Source organism: Mustela lutreola, chromosome 8 (assembly GCF_030435805.1).
Source record: "Mustela lutreola isolate mMusLut2 chromosome 8, mMusLut2.pri, whole genome shotgun sequence".
Taxonomy (NCBI): domain Eukaryota; kingdom Metazoa; phylum Chordata; class Mammalia; order Carnivora; family Mustelidae; genus Mustela; species Mustela lutreola.
In genome coordinates, this window is record NC_081297.1 from 116,817,559 (window position 1) to 116,832,976 (window position 15,418).

The following is a 15,418-nucleotide window of genomic DNA, read 5'->3' on the forward strand; positions in this document are numbered from 1 at the left end:
ATGTCACCTGTTTCACAGTTACACATATTTTTAATTTAGCAACTGGCTGTGCATATTGGTCTGATTTTGTTTGGTTGGTTAATAATGACAAGCAGTGAGAAATACTTAAAATATGGAAAGTAGTTTAATAGATATGAATTTGATTTAGCTGGTTTAATTTTATTTTTTAATATGCAGAGATTCATTTAAGGACACTATTATAATTTAATGGGAAAATGAAGTGATGAAAATAACCCAAACTAAAAGTTTAAATAATGTTTCTAGGGCACCTGGGTGACTCGGTCAGTTAAGCAGCTGCCTTTGGCTCAGGTTGTGATTTCAGGGTCCTGGGATCAAGCCCCACATCAGGCTCCCTGCTCAGTGGGGAGTCTGCTTGTCTCTCTTTCCCTCTGACTCATATGTACCAGCAGGAACAGTACTTAACATATTTTAATTGATGTTACTATTTTATTCACTCTTGTTCTCATAGGTATCTATGTTCTGTGTGTCATTCTTGTTGTTTAAAGTGATTTTATGTAGTTCGGCTATGATTAATTATGGAATGACTTTATAATATTCGCCAAAGACCAACCTCATTTTTTCTTATTTTCAAGTTATTAGAGACCATGTCTGTTTCCACTTAGGAAAATTAAAGTATATTTAAATGTAATATTAGAATTTGTACCATTTCTAAAAGTCCTATACTTTTTTAAGTACATAAAAAATAAGTTATACATAGGGAGAAAAAGAAGACAATACCCACATCCCATGTAGAATCTAATTCCACAGTTATTTAGAAATCATTTATCTATTTTATTAATAAGATTAAAGTATAATTTTATTCTACTACCTTCCCTGATACTTTTTTTTCCTGTATTCGACATCAGTATTAGAATTTTTTAGATAATTTTAAGGTTTTTTTTTTAAAAGATTTTATTTATTTGACACAGAGAGAGAGATCACAAGTAGGCAGAGAGGGAGGGGGAAACAGGGTTCTTGCTGAGCAGAGAGCCTGATGTGGGGCTCCATCCCAGGATTCTGAGATCATGACCTGAGCGGAAGACAGAGGCTTTATCCACTGAGCCACCAGGCACCCCGATGATTTTTAGTTTTAAAGTGAAAAAAATTACTTCCTAGCTGCTTAGGAAAATGATAATGCACCTGCTGTTTAAAATACTCATTGTTGAAGAATTTACCATGTATTGGTAAAACATATCTGTTTTACCAATAAAATGCCTTAAATTTGGATTTATTCAAAACAAAATCATAAATGGAATCACTAAGTTGATTACTATTTAACATTTTGGCATGCTTTCTCAATCTTTCCACACCTCTTATCACAGTGCATAACTTGAACATATGGCTTTGTAGGATTCTCTGAAGACTGTAGAAGGGAGTGATTTTTTTTTTTAAAGACATTGGTTCTAGTGAGCATTGAGCTTGTATGTCTGTGTGTATACATGAGTACAAAAGCATACTGCACAAGATGAGGCTGAGTGTTATTGCCAAAGGAAAGCATGTGGCGATTCATTACAGGGGCAATCATTTGCAGAATGTTCTTTACCCCTTCCCCTTTCCACAATTAAATTGGCAAATGTGGAAAAGTTAACCAAATAGCCTGTTTAACTGTTTAACTGTTTACTTGTACAGTGACTATATGAGTACAACTGTGCAAAGAATATACATACACATGAACATATGAAGAACTTATGCTCTCAAGAAATAGTTTGTATTTAAATGTACATAGTTTTAATTTTAAAGCATAAAAATATATTAGGGTAAATTTCTTTGGAAAAGTAAAATGGAAATTCAAAACCTACAACTATGAGTTCAGCTGGCAATTTGAAATTTCAAATTGTCCAAGAAGTTATTTGCGTGGATATTTAAATGAAGGGTGATGGATGTTAAGTGGTTAGAGTATTTGGCATTCATTGCCTGCATTTAAGACGTGTTGCAACAGTTTAATATGTCAATCTACATAATTCCTTTATAATTATTGGAACCAAATGAACAATTTTATCTTTAAAATATGTGAGCTTATACATTGCTTTTCAAATTCTTTAAGGGAGTTTTGGGTAGGGCATTGGAAGAATACTTTTCAATTATACAAATTGAGAAGGAAGAACATAGGTGATAGCATGACAAGAAAAGAGTGTGTGGAAGCATTTCATATTTGGAGAGAATTCAGTAAAACAGAATGAGTGATTGCCAGAAATAGGTTGACACTGAGCAAAGGGCAAAGGTGTTAAATAGAAAGCTATGCTTAGTCTGAGATTGGAAAATTGGAAATGTTTTGTCATAAGAGTTTTAAACTTTTCCTTGATTTTTATTTTGCATAATCCATCTAAACAGATTTTGGAACATGAATCAGCCAGTCTTCCAAACTAGCCATTCCCCTATAAAGGTTTACTTAAGTACCAAGATAAATCGCTACTTAAATGTAGTTATTGCAATTAGGAAAATAAAACATGGTACTTTGATCAACTAAATGTGTGAATTATCTAAATTTTTAACTCACAAGAGCATACACTATTGGCACCTAACTTAGTGTCATCATTATTCTACCTTTTCTGTTTTATTTTCATTGAAAATTTGGTTAATCATAATAGTTCACCATCATCAATCCTTCCAACCCCTCAGTTTTTAAACAGAAATTTCCCATTTACTGTTGGTTGCTCAGCTAATTATACCTAATACTACACATACAAAAGACACCTCTCAATTCAGCTTCAGCAACTAGATTTATGTGCTTAGCTTTTTCTAAATACTACATTAAGTGCTGAAGAATATACCTATATATAATATATAGAAAGAATATATATTGAATATATATTTTTCTGTATATTGAATAAGTATTATATATATACATATACATGTGTTGTGTGTGTGTATATATATATATATAGATATCTATATCTATATCTATATATATATGACATTATCCTGTCCCCAAGTTGTTCCCAGGTTGGTAGAAAGATAAACCTAGAACATAATTCAATTGTGGGATGATATGAAAAAAAATGATTGACTAAAGTTCAATGTACAGTGACAGAAGGATCCTAGTGTGCAAGAAAGATGTGATGGAAGGCTTTGGGAACACTGTGAAATCAGAGGGAGATTTTGAAGACTGAATAAGAGATTTGCAAAGGAATCCAAAGAAGAAGGAGTACTTTGAGTGGAAGTAATTTCACGAAAGAATATGATATGTTTATGTTACTGCCCAAGATGGAAGAAGTAACTGTGGAAAATAAGATGTTGGTATACATGGATATGGTTGGGAGGAGAGGTAGAGGAAGCAATACAGGATGGTCGTGAGGAATCCTGAAGCTCCAAAAGGATGGACCCATCCGAATATTTTGGCTTAGCCTCAGGGTCCCTGCAGTCTTTCCAGGACCCCTCCTCTATGCAGCCGCAGGCTGTAGATTGGCTAGTGTCTACAATGAAGGGGAATTTAGATGTATGCATCTCTTATTATTTGCCAGCCACATTGATTTATGCAATCCTCCTATAAGCCTCCTGCATTAAGGAAGGAAAGATGAGCAGAAACCAGTAGGTCTTGAAGCAATCTGTACACAACACTAAAAAGTTAAGATTTTGTCCTATTTATAGTAGGGATTCAATATTTGTAATAATAAAACAAAATGTTAGACATGTGTTTTGGAGCCATCACTTAAGTAGCAGTATGGAGAATGCATTGGAGGGAGTATATAATTCAGGTATCCATATTGATAATAGTTTTAATGACCTTAGTTGTTAGCAAATGATAGTTCATTTAATTTCGTCATTATGAATAAAAGCTGGTTACATATTAAAAGAAAATAAATCAATTGCATTTTATTACTACTTCAGGTAAGCCAGATGTTAATGTCACATATATAAGCATGGATTTTATAAACTACAAGAAAGAATTTTTTTTTTTTTTTCCTCAAGGACCAAATCTAATTGAAGAAAGCAGAAGAGTTTGAAATGAAAGATTTTCTGAAAATATTCAAACTCATTGAGGATTCTCCTTTTTTTTCTTTTAAAAGCTATTACTCTACTGTACCCTACATTATGCTCAAGGAAACTTCTAACAAACAGAAATAATAATGGCATAGTAAATTGTCCCTGGTGGATTCTTCCACATTTCAGTAATGGCCTACAGAAAAAGCTCAAACTAGATAGAAAATAATAAAATAGGAAAATATGCTGCACATACTATACCCTTTACTGTCTTGTGTCAAATTATTAAATGTTCATACATTATGGGTGTGATACAAATCTACACAGGACAATGCTATTAAAAAGAAACCCGTAATTATAGCAGGAAGTAAAAGCCTTGAAAGTGGAATCAAAAGGTGAACTTCAAAATATGTGTTCAAAAACAAAAGAACAAGGAAGGAAAATGGAGATCATTTCGGGAATTTTTGAATATTTGTGATTCTATGTCCATGCTCCTAAATTATTATGTCCTACAAAGCTCTGGTATAACTTGGCCACAACTTGGTTTCTTGCACATCTGGATTTAGCTGATGATTTCAGTAACATGGGTTTTTTTCAACAACAGTCTACATTTAATTTCAGGATTTTGTATTAAGAGCATTGGAGAAAATTTGTCAGGCTGGGTAATTATTCCTTTTAATGGAAGTTTGGGCTGGCAAGATAACCATAGATAGCCTTTCATATTTCCACACAGGAAAACTATCAATACATGAATAGTGAGATATTCAGAAAGTCAGGAATATAAAAATCATGATGCTTATTTGACCTGACATCTAACTTTGAAGGAAAGTGTTGTGAAGGATCAACCAAAGGATAGAACTATAATTAGTCCAGATGTGTAGTCAGAGTTTGGAATCAAGTTGGACCTTGTCTTAAAGTTGGAGAGGTGAAGAACAAGTTAATGTGTAAATTGCTGAGAAACATTCCTGTGGCATTCCCAACGGTATATATTGAAAACAAAAGCTATATTGAATGATTGATATAGGCCAATTAGCATTACAATTTGATGTTCTATTTATAGCTTGAAATAGATCCCATACTGTATTATCATTTCTATTTTACAAGGGGGGAGGTTGAAATATGGTGAATATTAATGCTCTTACCAATATGTTCTTTCAATACATTTTGATATTTTAAAATGCATGCTCTTTTTGTCTTCTCTTCTAGAATCTGTTTTCCATGTGGATAGGATTTGTCAAGGAAAAACTGCACTGGATAAAGATATACAGGTAAAAAAAAAAAATATATATATATATATATATATATACAGGTAAGAAAGACTTTATTCAAGACTATTCTGATAGGAGACAGATACCCCAAAATGGTCTGAACTCAACTCCATGGGGAAAAAAAAGAATGCAAGAGTTTTGAGGAAAGGGGATAGATGGTTCTGGGCCATTGGCACTTGCTAATAGAGAAAGGGCTCTGAAATGTGTATAAATTTTGACTTAGTAATTCACCTTCTAAAATTTTACTTCTCAAAAACAATCTAGGGACACCAGGGTGGCTCAGTCGTTAAGTGTCTGCCTGTGGCTCAGGGCATGATCCCAGGGTTCTGGGGTCAAGTCCCTCATCGGGCTCCCTGCTCAGCAGGAAGTCTGCTTCTCCGTGTCCCTCTGCCTCTTCTTCCACCTGTGCTCTCTCGCTTTCTCTCTCTTTCAAATAAATAAAATCTAAAAAAACAAACAAACAGAAAACAATCTAAGAAGCAGAGAAACATATTTTTATTTATCAGTGTATAATGTAGTATTAATTATAATAGTAAACACCTGGAAACAACCCACATGGGTAACACAAGGAAATTATTAAACAAACTGTTCTATCCAAATGAGAGCACACTGTGTAACCATTAGACAATGTTTGAGGTGTATATTTATAAATATAGAATTATATTTATGGTATTAATCAAATGAAGTATACAGATCATATTTATATGGAATATATACCATTTTAAAAATGTATCTTAATATACATACTACTCTATGTAGTAGAAAAATATTGACTAATATGGAGTTAAGATTTAGCAATTTTTATTTATAAATTGTGGGATTAAGGTGATATTATTTTACACTTCTGTATTTTTTAATTTTACCCAGAATTAAAGCATCACTTGTGTAATTAGAGGAATAAGGAAAATGAGAGAAGTTTAAAAAGGGAGAGAGAGAATTAAAAAGGAATTAAAAATAAATGCTTGAAAATTTAGTAAAATGAAGTTGAACTGATTGCCAAATTCATAGAAAATTAGTATCTTAATAGTAATGGATGTATTTCATTAGGGATTTTTTACTTGTGACAAATAGAAAAAGTCAACTCTAGTTTATATAAATCGTAACAATAACAAAATCATAAGATATATATGTATGATATACAATTTTAAACTGTGGATTGAAGTGTAGTATATATGTATGTTAATATTTATTAGATGACAACATGTTTGTGGCTTAGATATGTGGAACGGATACGCAGACATCCGGCTTTAGTCATGACTGAAGTGGGATCATCAGGCCCAGCTTCCCTTCACCACTTCGCTGTTTGTTGTTGTGCTGTCTGTATCTCTAGTACTACATAGGCTTGCTGTACATTAAGTTATATGTTTTTGTATTTGTTAACAAATTAATACCCAATGAGATAGAGATGTGCCCTGCCATGGGGTATATATATACTCAAGGCCAGGAGATAAAATGTTCTGTAATTGGGTTAGTTCAGGTGAGATCTTCAGCACTTCAATTATATGGAGTGAATAGAGAAAAAATGGCTTTCCAGCTGAAAATCCAGGTACTATTATATATGTAAAAGAGTTTTGCATCCAAGAATGATCTGGTGACCACTAAGAGTATGAATTGTAAAAGTTTAAGTTGGGAATTGTAACCAGGATAGCCAGATAGTAAACTACTGTAATGATTGTTCTGTACCAATCAATGAAGAAGTAATACGGATATGAATTAATGCAGAAGCAGTAACAGTATTATATATTACAATGTGAAATAAAACTATACATATTATCATACTGTAAGATAATATACTGTGATATATTATAATAGATATATATCTTATATAATGGACATACATTAATTGAAAGAAATGATAATAGCACAGTAATTCTCAACTTAAAACAAATTAAATGATGTTTTTACATTAATTCATAAGACTTATGTGTAATTTCATGAGCCTTGTGAAAAATTCTTAATTCCTCTAAAATCTAACCTTATCTCTTTGGAAAAGATGGTTCTAGAAAACAATGGACAAGCACAAATGCATAGAACTAAAGGAGAAAATTTTTTAAAGACGTGAAGTATAAGGAAAATTTCTGAGTGGAACCATTTATAAAATACATTTAATTCTTAGCACATCATGTCTTTCAGCACCCTCCTGATATTTTAATAGTAGAAGCAAAGATGCAGGATGTTGTTACTTTTAAGAATCCTAGCTCAGAGTTGGGGCGCCTGGGTGACTCAGTGGGTTAAAGCCTCTGCCTTTGGCTCAGGTCATGATCCCAAGGTCCTGGGATCAAGTCCCACATTGGGCTCTCTGCTCAGCAGGGAGCCTGCTTCCCTTCCTCTCTCTCTGCCTGCCTCTTTGCCTACTTGTGATCTCTCTGTCAAATAAATAAATAAAAACTTAAAAAAAAAAAAAAAAAGAATCCTAGCTCAGAGCAACACTGAATCTCAGAGCAACACTGAATCTCTGTTTTGTCATTTACTATTAGTGTTTTAATTGCTGTGTGCCTCAGTTTCTTCATCTGAAGGTAGGTCTTAATTTGGGATTTCATTCAGGGATCAAATGAATATATATATACACACACACACACAAAACAGTATCTGCCATATAAGAAATATTTCAAAATTAGTACACATTGTTAATATCTAATATGATTGATTTTTATTTGCATTTAGAAGCACAATAAACTATTTTCTAACAAAATGTACTGTTTTTTTATAGAAATATTATATATTGCCACCTACATTCCAACTTTTTTGTTGTTTACATGGAATTTATAATGTGAACATTAAATTGTCTTTATTAGAAAAAACTCCTTCTAAGTAATTCAGAAGACCACTATCATACACCGTAATTGAGCTGCAATCACAACAAAACTCTAACAGTCATTGACCAATTTAAAGTGATTTCCTATCATTACCATTGTTTAGAACAGATAATATCTAGGTCATCTATATTTTACATCCATTTTTTGCTACCTTATAATCTTTAAAAGTTTTCATGTTATGCAGAAATTATATCCTCGTGCCTTGAAAAACCAAGAATTTGCCTTTGAAAGAGAAATGGAACTATTTCAAGCTCTATAAACATGAAAGGAAGACACATACATATAGTCACATCAAGTGTATGCTCAACAAAAATTTTAGGAAACAATGAGAATTAGTGGAGAATTTGATGGGGGAGTGGGAGAGAATGGTATTGTAGATAAAAAAATAAAAAGAAATCTGAAAAACAGCCTAAGATGTGTAATCTGTCAGTTTATCTGTTCAATGATCAGCATCTGATGTTGAACCTACTCTTCCTAGAGTGTCTACTAGAATCTTTTTACTACTTATCATGTAAATGCAAACTGATCACTTAATTTATTGATAAACAATCATATAGTAAAAACGAAATTTTAAAAATGGTGTCAACAGACTTCTGATATCAACAAATTTAGTAGATTCAGATCAAAACAGATGTTTTACAAGAGTTACAATCAGGTTCTGAGCAGTAGGTGATATCACATAACCATATGATAAATTTGGAAGTATTCAAAGTGATTCAATTTTTGTAGGTTTAAGCATGTTGATTGCAGTAATTTGCCTTTTAAAAAGCATTCCTTGGAACAAAGTGTCTCAGAATAAGTAAGAAAAAAATAACAATCAAATATATGATTTATAAACTTGAAACTTATCATCTACTTTCATATTTAAGGATGGCTGCCTATGCTGGAAATGAGTTCTAATTAATCAGTAGGGAGACATAATGAAGTTGGACAACAGAATATCTGTATATTTTATGTCTCACAGTGGTGTGCTGGAGCCAATATATATTTTCCTTTGACAGAGATTTTTGTCCCAACTCTGTGTTCAGTAACAACATATTAGTAACTTAAAATTGTCCATGGTGCAAGTATCAACAAATACTTTAACAGCATTTTATTTATCTATTTTTCCGTCATAGAGTCATACTCCTCATATCTCCTCTAGTTGAAAAACAGCCTCACTTCTTTGAGAAAATTGAAGACACTGAGTCATTTCTCCCAAAAATATGTGTGTTATGAAGTATAGAGAAAATAATCCAACTATTGGAGATGTGATTGATATACCTGTATATGTGGGTGCCATTAATCTCCCCAAAACAAAACAAACTAATAACGAATCAAAAAGACAAAAGCTTTCAGAACTATAGTTCCAGGTTTTTACACTCATAAGGGGGAAAACTAGGTTTTTCCAACCAAATTTAGAGACACTAAGAATACTACTTTTCAGAAAAGAAAACTACTGAACATGAGAACAGTATTGAAATGGTGACTTCAGAAAGAGCAGAGATGATGTCGGACTCTATCTAAGGCCTGTTTAGAAAGTGTAATACTTTGGGGGCACCTCGGTGGTTCAGTGGGTTAAAGCCTCTGCCTTTGGCTCAGGTCATGATCTCAGGGTCCTGGGATTGAGCCCCACATTGGGCTCTCTGTTCAGTGGGAGCCTTCTTCCCTTCCTTTCTCTCTCTGCCTGCCTTTCTGCCTACTTGTGATCTCTGTCAAATAAATAAAATCTTAAATCTTAAAAAAAAAAGTGTAATACTTTGGTATGGGTCTTCATTTTGCCTAAATCTGGCAATAATTCCAAAATGTGATTGTAAATATTTATCATTTCCCTGCACAATAAAATATGGGGACTCTATATTCCAGGTAAAAGCAGTACAGCACACAGAGAAAAGTGAACTGTTAAAGATCGTGTTAGGGTGAGACTTGGCAAGACCGAATGAGGCATCTTTTACTCATGTCATAAATAAAATATCAGAAAGATAAGGAGTTTACTTCTTATGTGAAAAACATGACTTGCAACAGAAAAATTGATGAGTGGCATATCAAGTTCCTTCTGCAGGCCAAACCATTTGGAGTTTGGCATCTGGTATTAACAGTCAATAGGTGACTGACTGCATAAATATACAGAACATGACAGAAGAAAAACACCTGCAATATTTGATCACAAATCTGTTTCTTTTTTTTTTCTTTAGAGATTTTATTTATTTATTTGACGGAGATCACAAGTAGGCAGAGAGGCAGGCAAGCAGGCTCCCTGCTGAGCAGAGAGCCCTATCCAGGGCTTGACCTCAGGACCCTGAGATCATGACCTGAGGTGAAGGCAGAGGCTTAACTAACTGAGCTAACCAAGTGCCCCCACTAATCTATTTCTAATGGGATTGGCTCAACCAGAAAAAACACCAGTAGGGACTTTTTGTTGTGGTTATGATACTGCTGTATAGAGTCCCAAACTCCTGGAGGAAAATAAGCTTGTATTTCTATTCTGCCTCCCCCCACTTCCTTTCCAAAGTAATTCAGTTGTGATTTTTGAAAAGGGAGCAATTATGGGAAGGAAATCTCAACAGCAGGTCAGTACTATAGAGAGGAACAGTACCAAGCCAGGTCCAGCCAGAAGACAATACCACACCAATTATTTTAATAGGGGATATTTACTGTAAAATATTTTGTATTATTACTGAAATAAAACCCAAAATGGAATCACAAAGATAGCCCTGAGAGAGTAACTGAAAAGACCTACTACCACCCTGGGAGAAGGGGCTGGAGTTACTGCATTTTAGAAGCTTAGATGCCAGGCAGTCTTGGAACCCAGTCCTCTGAGATGTATGCACAGTTAACTCGTGCTGAATTTTCTGGTTATCGGAAGAGGCAAGAAGAAGCTGGTTTCACAGGTCGGAGTATGTTGTAGCTGCCCAGGATGGCGTGTTGCAGTGATGACCCTCTCAAGAACTGGAGGCAAGCAGTTGGGGACGGTCTCTTCTTCCTCCAGACTTCCAGAGTGCCTCTAGCATCCGTTGGTCAGAGCCTAACAAAGAGCCAAGGGCCAAGCAAGATGTGGTTCACAGAACCCCAGCCTTCCTATCCCAGAGTAGGGAGAAAAGAATGGATTTGAAGCTGAGGCAAAGCTGGAACTTGGAACTGATCAGCAAAAACAACTACTTTATCTACTTTATTACAGACTATTGAGCTTTATAGTGGTTTGTTATATAGCGATAGATAAAATAGTGCACTACTGTTCTGGTAAAAATGCAATTTTCAAACCTAAAGCACTCAGATTTTTTTGTCCCCCCTCGAGGATAAACTTCATTACGACTGTGTGATAAATGGAGAAGATACAAAAAGTTTTGACTCCATATAAATCAAAATGCTGTAAACTATTGTTACAGAATAGAATGTAAACTTTAAACCATAAAAATGTAGAATAATTATCTCTACCCAAACAGTGGTGGTAGAAGAGGCTATGGTAGATGTCTGTTGAATTTGTGCATATCACATCTGGCAAGACTGTGCTCAGTATTTTGCATGTCACTTCTCCCTCTTTCACATGCCATGGGAGAATTCTGCTCTCAACTTCAAGAGTAACCACTGGTATATTTATAGCCATCAACATATTCTTTTCCCCTCTTTGCAGTTATTGGCTCAGATATAAACACACCATTCATTTTAGCCTAGGGTTTCTCAATATTGACACTATTGACACTCTGAGTCAGGTAATTCTTTGTGGGGCGGGCTGTCCTGCACACTGTAGGATTTTCACCAACATGCCTAACCTCTGTTCATTAAATTCTAGTAGCATCTATCCATTGCATTCCAGTTATAACAAGCAGAAACATGTCTGGATACTGACAGATATTCTCATTGGTGCAAAATTTCTTCCAGTTGAAAACCACTGATTAATACAAAAAGAGATGCCAAGATTCATTTGTTTAATTGTGGGCATATAGAAACTCTTTTAAAAATGAGATTATAGGGGCGCCTGGGTGGCTCAGTGGGTTAAGCCGCTGCCTTCAGCTCAGGTCATGATCTCAGGGTCCTGGGATCGAGTCCCGCATCAGGCTCTCTGCTCATCGGGGAGCCTGCTTCCTCCTCTCTCTCTCTGCTTCTCTGCCTACTTGTGATCTCTCTCTGTCAAATGAATAAAATAAAATCTTAAAAAAAAAATTAAAAAATTAGATTATATGTGGGTTGCAGAGTGGCTACAACCATCTGGAAACCACAAAAAAGTTGGAAGATATGAAAAGGTCAACCTAATTAAAGCCGGAAGAAAAAATTGAGAAAGAAAATCCTAATCACATTGTGATTAATGTGATTAATTATATTAATCACATTACCAATAGTAGCTACACTGCTGAGCTCAATGTATCTTCCCAATACAGCAGTAGTAGCTATACTGCTGAGCTCAATATATCTTCTTTCTGATTCAGATTTTCTGTTTCATGAGACAGAAAAAAGACCCAACATAAAGATCATAGGTAGGAAGTTGTATAATGTGCTGCTTTCTTACATTTCATGATATTTAACATATATACATATGTATATGTGTGTGCTTGTGTATGAGTGTGTATACTTGTGATATAGAAGAAATAAAGTTGTCTCAGGGAAGTGTGTCTCCTTAAGCTCATGGTATTATATTGTTTCTTCATGTTGAAGTATTTAAAAAAATCTTGCATTCATTTGAGCTAGTCTTATTATAGAAGTCACTTATACAGTAGTAAAGTCTAATTAATTATAATGATTAGAATCTCTAATTGTAAACTACCACTAGACTTTAAACAAATAGAACAAGTTATTTACCTTTGAATAGATAAATTTAAGACTAGTAAAAATAAAATAAACAATAGAAAAATGACACTGATGTTCTTAGCAAAATGAAGTCTATCGTATCTGAAAAATCTGTAGGAAGAAATATCATCTTTCTCTTTAAACAGCTTCTGCTTTCTAAGTCAAATTCATATCCAAACTTTTTCTAAACAAAGGGCATTCAAATATAAGGTGCTGAAGAATACAATAGTGGTTTAGAATGTTGCTTTAAACAAAAATCCCATCTAATAAATTTAATATACTTAGGCCACATAATATATTCTTTATTCTTAAATAACTCCCAAAGTATCCACAATGCTAATGCAATTGAGTCTCTTCCAGTAAAGGCAGCTCCTATTAGCATACTAAGTTCATAAAAAATGATGACATTTAGATGAACATTGAAGAGTGAAATGGAAGAGTAGTATCTGTTGGCTTAAAAGAAGTTACTGCTTTGATTTCTACAATAATTCTAAAACATTTTTCTTGGTTCTAAAGGAACACAAATATTGATGTGTTCTATGACCTAGAAAAAAGACTGCAGGGGAATAAATAGAACAAACAAAAAACCCAAGAGTCTATTGTCTGTAATGAAACCGTGGATCTGTTCTAAGCTATTGTTTTGTTACATTGCATTCTTGTTTGTTAATTTGAAGTTTATAGAATGTGAAGAAACTTGTCTGTCTAGTGATTTATCTATACAGTTTTTTACTCTATTTTAAGTAGTTTTGAACCTACAGCTCTCTAGATACCATTCTTAAAGAACGCAAGTAAAGTTATATTTACTTCATATATTTAAAGACAAAGAACTTTAAATCTTCGCTAAAAAATCTGTTTCTGCTCCTTTGCCATCCTTCCTCTTTCAAGACGCTTTTTTTCATCGCCCTTTTGTATATTTATAGCTCTTCTTAATGACACTTCTCAGAAAATAAACATTTGCCTATCATTCTATTAAGTAAAGATTTCAAATGAGTCAGAGAACTTTCTACTAACCATTCTAGAACCCTTCATTTACCACCAATTTTTTTTTTTTTAAGATTTTATTTATTTATTTGACAGAGAGAGAGAGATCACAAGTACACAGTGAGGCAGGCAGAGAGGCAGTCAGAAAGAGAGGGGGGAAGCAGGCTCCCGGCTGAGTAGAGAGCCCTACGCGGGGCTTGATCCAGGACACTGAGATCATGACCTGAGCCGAAGGCAGAGGCTTTAACCCCTACCAACAAAACTCTTAATACTATCATTTAATGCTTATTGTCTCAATTTCTTACTTCTACATGTCTCCTACAATCTAACCCCACCTCTATAATTCTACTCAAATTATTTTTTTCAAAGACAGCCAATAACCAAATTGACCGGACTTCTTGCGTTAGGATATTTGTTAGGGTTTAATAGTCCCTTCTCCAAAAAAAAAAAAAAAAAAAACTATTAAATTTCTTATTACAGTTTCCTTTACTCTGCCTGATTTTATCCTATTGTTTTAAAGATTTTATTGATTTTTTTTGTCATAGAGAGAGGGAGAGAGAGTAAGTAGGGGGAATGGCAGGCTGAGGGAGAAACAGGCTTCCCGCTGAACAAGGAGCCAATGCGGTACAGGATCCCAGGACACTGGGATCATGACCTGAGCAAAAGGCAGACACTTAACCAACTGAGTCATCCAGCCATCCCCACTCTGCCTGATTGTAAATTTAACAGGAGATTGTCCCAACAACTTCTCTTTTCATTCTTTATACTGTCTTTGGGCAGCTCACTCCATTCAGGTGGCTGACATTGAAGCCATATCTTTTTATATGTGTCCTTTAAAAGCCTGAGGAATTTCTCTTCTATTCCAAATTTTATGAAAGTTTTTTTTTAAATATAATATGTTTAATATACATTGTTTTTTAATTTTGACAAATGGATTTTCTGCATCTATTGAAATAATATTTTTTTAATTTTTCCTTTTTAGTTTGCTAATACAGACAATTTTCAAAAGTTTCTACCTTACATACACACCTTACACCTTAGTTTTTCAAAATTTAAGCCCTTTTTCAAACTATGGTAAACCCAACTTAGTCATGATGTATTAGATTAGATTTACTGAAACCATATTCATTATTTGTGTAACTATGTTTATGAGAATATGGTTCTGTAGTTTACTGTTACTTTAATTTCTTTGTTTTAGCATTACTAGGGTAATGCTACCTTCACAGGATTCGTTTTGAAGTAGTCTCTCTTTTTCAATTGCATTTTAACTTGTCTCTCTACCTCTCTTGATCATCTATGGCCTTTTACATGACGGCAGCCAGAGAGAGCCAGTTAAAAATGTAAATAAGGCCATGTCTCATCTTTTCATACTGATGAGTGTTCACTACATTTATATCTAAAAAAGCTCCAGACTGCCATTCCCAAAGACTCATTTTATGTGAGAATGATATACATAACCATTCCTGGCAGCGAACTGGGTAATACTTCGGTTCAGTTGCAGACAAGAGAAACTGCTTTTGTAGGAATGACTATAACCATGTCCTATGAGGCTTACAAATCACCGGGAGACCAAGAGTGGCACGTTCTAGGCCAAGCTTCCTGGTATTGACCAAACTGCTAATGAGACCTCAGGAAGCTGCGACCTCAGAAAGCGTGCTGCAATGTGTATCA

General features: G+C 34.3%; 1 long non-coding RNA gene across 1 annotated transcript in view; it reads left to right on the top strand.

Moving 5' to 3' along the window:
• The window catches only part of LOC131839225 (uncharacterized), an 85,100-nt gene that overhangs the window by 47,765 nt on the left and 21,917 nt on the right, over positions 1–15,418 (top strand). The window contains exon 2 of the long non-coding RNA XR_009356871.1: positions 5,128–5,189. This is a non-coding gene — a long non-coding RNA (uncharacterized LOC131839225). The remainder of the gene's footprint in view (positions 1–5,127; positions 5,190–15,418) is intronic.